Here is a 9215-nt window from a genome sequence, read left to right on the forward strand (position 1 = left end):
GTTATGTGTGTAAATTTTAAAAATGAATAAAATATTTTCAGTCTTTTTCTTTTCTTCATACATCATACTATACACCTGATTCATTTAGATCATTGACCTAAATGAAGCACTTTGATTATAAAATATTTAGGAATCATACATATATTATTCAAATTCATTCTTCACTCTTGAGTCAAAAGCATTTAATTTAATTTTTACTTGTGCCTGGTATTGTGCAAGATATTAATGCACATAATGAAAAGAATAAAGGTCATTTAGGAATACTCTAAATTTGATGAACTGGTGAAACTAAGATTACATTATTTTCTACAACATAATGTTTTTTTAGAAAGACAAAGTTTAAACTTTCAGAGAGACGTTAAAGTAGATTTGAACAGGTAAGGATAGTTAGCAGGTTTGGTTAGGTGACTAAATATAGTTCTCATTTTCTCCTCATTATTTAAGAACATCCTTATTTAAGAACATCCTTCAAATCATTAGAGGCAAAAAAATACATTTAAAGTGGACTTGAAAAACTGTTATTCTGCTGACTCCCCCCATTTCATCAGTCCACTCCTTTCAACTAAAGAGAAATTAGGAAATGAAGATGTATCAGTGGGTTTAAGTATTTGCAGTTAATGGTGAAACACTGTTTCTCTCTGTGTGTCCCTGTATCTGTTTTTCCACCTCTAATAGGCCTGACTCTGAAAGAGATTAGGAACATACATGTATAAATTTTACTTTATGCTAAATTTCCAAAATATCTCTGGACATGCTTATTGATAAATCTACCTGATAAGTTTTAATATGAGAATTATTTGTCATGAAACATATGAGGGTTTGACTTGACTTATTTGACTTTTTCTGCCTCTCTTTCAAAAGTTTGAAATACATAATGTTCATATGAGAAAGATTCTCTTTCAGTGTAAGAATCAGTCACTTGTTATTTTGATGGATTTTACTTTACTATGACTCTCTTGAATAAAGCACAGGTTTTCATTGCCAACTCTCATGAGATGCTTTTCACAGATCATAGCAATTCTAGTGATTTTGTTTCCAAATGGGTATATTGTCTTTTAATAGTTACCAGTGGTTATGCAATTAAATGTTTGCTACATAATAGATCCAAGCACCGAAACAAATAAATTATATGGAAATTAGAGCCATAACATTTTAATTCAATGTAGCAATGAAAAAGAACCTACTGAACTGATCTATTTTACCAGATTAAGCTCTTGCCACTCAAGATTCAGTTAAGTCATGACATTTCTCTCCTCTCCCCTGAAACTATAGATTTTCCTCTAAAAAAGAAAGAAAAATGTGAAAAGAAGACTTTTACAGAAAATTCGTATCATGTATATATCTTGTTAAAATAAAAAAAAAAAAATCCTTGTGGAATATACGATTATGAAACAAACTGTAAGCAGACAACCTATGTTATAATTGCAAATGTGTTTATGTGTTTCAGTGGTCATTTAAGTATTTTAAAATGATGGTAACGTTAAATGGTCTATTCAAGAAAACTTTTATTTTCTATGCTCAGAAAAAAATATATATTCAGTGTGAATATTTTATTCACTTATAAATATATGCATCAGCAGGAATGTTTTAACCAAAATGAAAATGCAATTTTCTTATAACCAAAGGTCTCAAAATACTGAATAAAAATTTTATTTTATTTTGTTAAATTGGGAACACAAGCTCCAGAAATTCAGGGAAAGAAACATAAATTAGAGAAGTCAATTTTGTTGGAAGCAGTGCCTTTGACAGATTCATGGCAAGATGGAAGAATAATTTTTGTTTTGAACAGTAGGTTGAAGGATTAATGATAAGAAATAGAAAAATCATTTTTATTGGGAGATGCAGGGCTAAGAGATTTGCGACTTAAGATTCTTTTTTTTTTCTTTATTTTTGTAAACTGTGGACCTAAGAAGTTATTTTTTAAAAATTTCTTTAATTTACCATAGGTTTTCCTAGAAACCTCAGCTTATTATTTTGTAGGAGTTACCACTAAAGTTTGCTGACAGTTTTCCCTTGTACTAAGGTTATGTTATAGAAATATATCATAAGAAAGTTATTTTACAAATACATCCTTACTCCTGTACATTCATCTGTTTATGTCAAAGTTAAATATGCAAAGACTATAGGAGACTTGATGACTCAGATCAGCAGTTTTGCCCATATTTTTCAATTCTATGTTTTAGTCTTCTGATACTCAATTTAAGGGAAAAATTATAGCTATAAATACATTTTTCTGTGAATTCATTGGTGATAATTTCCTCCCAGTTAAAAAATAATTTGTAAGATATATTCACCATCAACTTTGTCTAACATCAATTCCTTACATTTAGGCACCAATTAAACTAACTTTATTCATACATATCCCTATATAAAATTAATTAAGTTAAACTGTTTTTCTAATTGCATTCTACTAATTCCACATTTCATAATTATTTACGTTGAAAATTTTTTGATATTCTGATTTATTATAAACATTTCTGTAGTACTTTTCTTTTTTACCATTCTAAATAATGTCATTCATCTTTGGAGGTCTCCATTACATTTCAACATTTCCATTTAACTTGGACTGAGCCCTTTAGTTTATAGCTATATAGTCCTCTGAAGTTCTGAATTATTTACCGTATATTCTCTACATCGTTCTTTAAAGGTCTGTATTATTTACTTTCCATTCAATAATTTGGCACATAATATGTTTCCCACCTTGAAAGATAAGTGTTTGATAATTTTTTTATAAATTATATTTTTAATAAGTGAACTAATGCTTCTCTTTCAACTAGTTTTTTTAAGCACAAAAAACTTAATCTATACAACCTTATTTGAAGTAATGTGATTTATAATGTAGAGCAGCAAGTTCATAGATAAAACTAAATGACTTGCTAATTTGTATCCTTTTAAAGAATATTCACTCAAGGATTCATTCATTTATTTTAAAAATGACTAGTTATCCATTTCAGTTATTATTTATAGTTTTGGAGGAACAATAGAAAATGGGCCTGAAGAAGTAATGTACTCTCCTAGACATATTTTCATGAGAAAAAAACAAAAACAAAAAACAACGCATTTGTGACAAGTAAATTTAAAGACTGCATAATTGATTTATGCAGTAAAGAAAATAAAGAAACAAAAGAGTGATAGGAATCCACAGTTTGTTTTGGAGGGAGTAGTCAAGGAAAAATAGGGGACAGTTTACCACTAGAAGCCAAATAATGCCATAAAGCATCACTATTGAGATGAAGCATGCCTGTAATAATTTGAGACCAACATCTCTCTCCTGAGGGTTTGCTGAGCTCAGACCATGAGTTCCACCTTGGAGTCATTGATCAAATCATGCTGAAAAGTGGGTGAGAGAACTAGGCCTGAGTCTCTTGGAAATGATCAACACATGAAGAAATAGACACTGATGATTGCTTCTCCCTATTCTCTTGTGATGTCAGGAGTTGGTGGAGTCATCCTGTGACATCAAGTAATGTCTAGGTATTGGGTTGGAAGACTGAGAAGAAAAGGAGGAGCATCGTTGTTCACATCCCATCATGATTCATTCTGTTTTAATCTGAATGTTTCCTGAAACTTACAGGGAAGATTACAATTAATAGAGAAGAATGAATGAATAGAAGGAGGAGGAGGGAGAGGAGAAGAAGGAGGAGAATGGGAAGGGGAAAAGGAAGAAGAGGAAAGACCCAGTGGCTGCTCAGGTGTCCACTACTTGGAAAAGAACTTTGAGGCATTGGATCTTTGGGGAAGACCTGAAGGAAGACAGGTCTGTGCACTGTAAAGAATCATCGTGAGAGAGGAACTTGAAGTGAAACCATCTAATCCCAAAGGAGCCACACACCCTATCAAAGGACTCACTCAAGTAAAAGCTGAAGAGGCTGAGGGAATACCAGTATATTAGTACAGTTCATTATAGGTACCAGAAAAAAATCACACACGAGTTGAGAGTGGCTCATCAGATAATCCCAGGATGTAAAAATAATTCCTACTGAAGTACACATGCTTAACTTATCATTCAATTTGAATTTTGAATTAAGCTTTGTTGGGCTCAACTCTTTTCAATGCTAATGAAAAACTGTTTGCAAGTGTCACATGCACAAAAAGAACATGATTCATTACACACACACACACACACACACACACACACACACACACATATACACTTTCCATCCTCATTTTAGTTATAAAAGAAAAAAGTTCCACAAACTTCTTCCTACAAACTTCTGGTGTTCAGCATCTTAAATTTAATGAGAACTTTTAAAGGCGCATAAACTAACGTATGATTTTTAAGATATAATAGAATTCATTTTGCTTTTCAAACAAGTTTACTATTATTGTAAATGTAAAATGCCTGAATTTCTCTATTGTTAAATGTACAGTTATCTTGGTAAAAATCTTACTTTACAATTATTGAACAGTTGCTCATGTATGGATAAAATTACAACTAATAAATATTTATAAGCTATACAAAATTATTAGACTATTATACACATATGGTAAGTATTATAAATTTTATATACAAAATTGATCTCTGTCAAGGCAGGAAAGTAAAATTCTAAAGGAAACACAATGAAATCCTTTTGCCAGCCACCATTTCTTGTTTAGTTTCTGACAATTGTGATTTTTATGTTGCTTCACAGTGTCTCATGACTTAGACTCATTATTATTAAACTGTTTAATGTGATGCTTCCACTTTAGTGGAAGGACTAAGCAGTAATAATGAGTAATTAAAAGGTTCATATTGATATTACATTAACCTAAAACATTTTTAAGGGAGTGTTATAATTTAATTTAGGCTCTAGAGAATAGAGAACTGGAAACTGCCAGACTTAGGTCAGTTTATCTTTCCTGGTCTAAATTATTATCTGCACTTTTTCTGAATGTGGTAATTTTAGGTCTCTAACATATGTGCCATAATGAAAAAAAAATATGAAGTTTGTTCTATCTGGGGAGAGGTAGATAGTCTAAGGCAAAACCAATAATGTATTTCATAAGAAAATAGTTATACTAGAAATAATGGTATATAAGAAAAAGGATCTTCTTTTTGGTCAGCAAATTTAAGTGTGCCTGAAAGGAATACATATCAGTAAGCCAGTTCATGGATTGCTAGCTGGGTTACCTTTGCTCCTGGGCTGTTTTTCCTCCAAAACATCACTTATCAAATGGAAGCAATGATCGGGGGAGTTCAGAGAAATGTTGTATGAATCACCCTAGTGTCACAAGATGAAACAAATGAGGGAGAGTTATGTGTCTGAGTTATAAGTATTCAGGAGAGCGCAACTAAGTTGGTGTGTAGAGAAAAAAAATAAAAAATAAAAAATAAAAAAATAAAAAACAAGAATCCTCAGAAAACTTGGAATGGACCCAGTTTTTGACCCAGTTATCCCACTTCTTGGTTTATACCCAAAGGACTTAAAATTAGCATACTACAGTACTGCAGCCACATAGATGTTTATAGCAGCTCAATTCACAATAGCTAGATTGTGGAACCAACCTAGATGCCCTTTAACAGATGAATGGATAAAGCAACTGTTTTATATATACACAATGTAATATTATTCAGCCATAAAGAAGAATAATATTATGGCATTTGGAAATAAATGGATGAAATCAGAATATATCATGCTAAGTGAAGTAAGCCAATCCCAAAAAACCAAAGGCCAAATATTTTCCCTGATAAGTGGATGATGATATATAATGGGGGTGGGGTAGTGGTGGGTGAGAGAAGAATGGAGAAACTTTAGATTATGTAGAAGGAAATGAGAGAAGGGGGTATGAAAAATGGTGGAATGAGACAGACATCATTAACCTATGTACATGTATGATTACAAGAATGGTATGAATCTATATGGTGCACAACTATAGAAATGGAAAGATGTACCCTATTTGTGTACAATGAATCAAAATGCAGTCTGTAAAATTAAAAAATAAATAAATCATTCAAAAATTTTTGAGGATGAATGAAGTTAGAATGACATTTGCCAGGTCATAAATGGAAACTTTTATTGTAACTGACATTCACATGGGGACATAGGCTGCTCCTAACATGGATCCCATATGGAAATTACAGAATATGATGCAGAAAGAGGAGGCTAACACAAAGTATCTGCATCAAATGTACCCTCAAAAAATCTCACCTATTTTGAAGATTACTACAAGTCATTTTGTAAACATTGATACAGAATATGTATCCATTTAGTATATTTTCACCTAATTCAGCTTCTATCTCTAATATTTTATAGTGGGCATGGTGATGAGAGATAGAGTTGCAAAGACAAAATAATAGATTTTTCTGTATTAAAAAAGATTAAAGAAATGGAAAGTCAGTCAAATATTGAGCCTACTCCAAGCACCAAATATGCATGCAAGCAATGAAAATAAACAGGCTAACATTGAAGTCAAATTTGTAGTTGGTGTAAACAAGGTTACTTGGAAAATATAATTCTTGTATTGAATTACAAATGAAAATTTGGTGCCAGTTACATAGAATGAGAGAGAGAGATGAACAACATTTCTGTAAAAAAGGCATATGAGTTCTAAAGGAACTTCAACAAAAGTGAAATCACACATTTATTAATACCATTGATTTGAGGAAATGAATGAGTCAGAAAAAGAAAGAGAATCCCAATCATGAACATTAATAGTCTGCAAATTTATCAGACACGTAATATTCCATTTACTTTATTAAAAAGTGCACTCCATTTTTACCGCCTTGAAATGAGTATCTTAAACTAAGAGACATATACACATAACTTTTAAAACCTCAATGTAATGTATTTTATTTGAAAGATAGTCTCACTATGTTGACCAGGATGCCCTCAATCTCATGATTCCTCTGCCTCTGCCTCCCCACGAATCATAGGGTTTTGTCACCAGACCCCTGTACTATCTTTAATATTAACAAGAAATTAGAATAAAACAAGACCTACCAAAACATTATGAGTGTTAACAATGAAATGTTTGGGTTCTATTACATAAGAAAATATATGAGGTAGTTATATCTTCGTGTCTACCAAAACATTTGTTACTCAAGAAATAAAAACACTGGGAAGCATTGCAAGAATTACTGTGAGAATATGAGCGAACAGAGGAATTTCTGTCAAGCAAAATGAGATCAGAGTAATGTTGACATTTTACAATTAGTTTGGAAGTATTCTTTCTAGGTAGGTAGCATTACTATTACTTCTCCATTAACAATTTCACAGAATTCAACAGCAAGACCATTTAACAATACAGTTTTTTAATAGGATGTTTTTTAAGAGAAAATTGAATTTCTTTAATAAACAGAGGCATTCAAATTTTGTATTTCTTCTTGAATCAGTTTTAGTAATTTGTCTTTCAGTGACTTTGTACATCTATGCTGTTAAATTTGTTTGCATAAAAATTTGATTAGTTTTCATTCAGTTAAAATATTCACCATTTTCAGTTATGAAATCTTCATTAACTGAAGGGTTAATGTGGATTGTGCTTACTTTGCAAATACTAGGGGATTTCTCAATTATCTCTGTCTTACAGACTTTCAATAATTCTGTTTTGGTCAGAGAACATATTTCATATGATTTAGTCCATCTAAATGTACAAATACATCTTTTAATACTTAAACTTATCTTGGTGAGTGTGTTTTCTATTCACCTAAAATACAAGTATATTTTTTTATTTTTTCATTTTAGTTATTCATATTCATATCAGAAGAGACTAATTTGACATATTTATACAAACATGGAGTATATCATATTCTTATCTGGACCCCAGTCTTGTGGATATACATGATGGTGAGATTCACTGTGGTGTATTCCTATATGTAAGTAAGAAAGTTGTGTCAGATTCATTTCACGATTTTTCCTAATCCTATCCCTCTTACCTTCCCTTTATTCCTCTTTGTCCAATCTGTTAAACTTTTGTCCCCACCTCCATTGTTCTGTGTTAGTATCCACATATCAGAGAAAATATTTGACCTTGGGTTTGAGGGGATTGGCTTATTTCACTTAGCATGATACTCTCTGGATCCATTCATTTACCAGCAAATGTCATAAAGTGATTTCTTCTTTATGACTGAGCAATATTCCATTGTGTATATTACCATATTTTCTTCATCCATTCATCTGTTGAAAGGACCTTAGTTTGGATCCATAGCTTATTTATTGTGAATTGAGCTTCTATAAATATTGATATGCATATGTCATTGTAGTATGCTAATTTTAAATCCTTGGGATATATACAAAGGAGTGGAATAACTGAGTTAAATGGTGGTTCCATTTCAAGTTTTCTGAGGAATCTCCACACTGCTTTCCAGAGTGGTTGCATCAATTTGCAGTCCCATCAACAATGGGTAGTTGTACCCTTTTCTCCACATCCTCACCAACATTTATTGTTACTTGGATTATTGATTTTTGCCATCCTGACTGGAGTTATGTGAAATCTCAGTGTAGTTTTGATTTGCATTTCTCTAATTGCTAGAGATGTTGAGCATTTTTTCATTTATTTGTTGACTGCATTTCTTGAGAAGTTTCAGTTTAGTTCCTTTGCCTATTTATTGATTTGGTTATTTTTTGGGGGAGGGGGGAGTGCTTAAGGTTTTTTTTTTTTTTTTTTTTTTTTTTGAGTTCTTTATATATCCTGGAGATTAATGCTCTATCTGAGGTGCAAATGGCAACGATTTTCTCCCTTTCTGTAAGCAGTATCTTCACATTCTTGATTTTTTTCCCTTTGCCATAAAAAAAGTTTTCAATTTGATTCCATCCCATTTATTGATACTGATTTTACTTTTTGAGCTTTACGAGTCTTCTTGAGGAAGTCAGTTCCTATGCTGACCTGGTGGAGTGTTGGGCCTACATTTTCTTCTAGTAGGTGTGGGTTTTCTGGTCTAATATGTAGACTTATTTTAAGTCAAGTTTTGTGCAGGGTAAGAGATAGGGGTTAAATTTCATTCTGCTATGAATGGATTTCCAGTTTTCCCAGCACCATTTGTTAAAAGGGTTATCTTTCCTCCAGTGTGTGTTTTTGGAACCCTTGTCTAGTATGAGATAACTGTATTTATGTGGATTTGTCTTTGTGTCTTCTGTTCTGTATCATTGGTATTCATGTTTTCATGTTTTGATGCCAATACCATGCTGAAAAACAAGTATATTATGCTGCTGTTAGTTTCAGTGTTCTATAATAATCATTGAGGTTCAGTGGATGATGGTGCAAACAAATCTACTATTCTAGATTTCAGCATAATTACT

General features: G+C 31.9%; 1 long non-coding RNA gene across 2 annotated transcripts in view; it reads left to right on the forward strand.

The window, feature by feature from the left end:
- The window catches only part of LOC306669764, a 66750-nt gene extending 60266 nt beyond the window's left edge, over positions 1–6484 (forward strand). For both annotated transcript variants that reach the window (XR_013766220.1, XR_013766221.1), the window contains 2 exons: positions 3435–3468; positions 3575–6484. This is a non-coding gene — a long non-coding RNA (uncharacterized lncRNA). The remainder of the gene's footprint in view (positions 1–3434; positions 3469–3574) is intronic.
- The last annotated feature ends 2731 nt before the right edge of the window (positions 6485–9215 follow it).

The sequence above is a fragment of the Sciurus vulgaris genome (assembly GCF_902686455.1).
Source record: "Sciurus vulgaris genome assembly, chromosome: 9".
In the NCBI taxonomy this organism is placed as follows: Eukaryota; Metazoa; Chordata; class Mammalia; order Rodentia; family Sciuridae; genus Sciurus; species Sciurus vulgaris.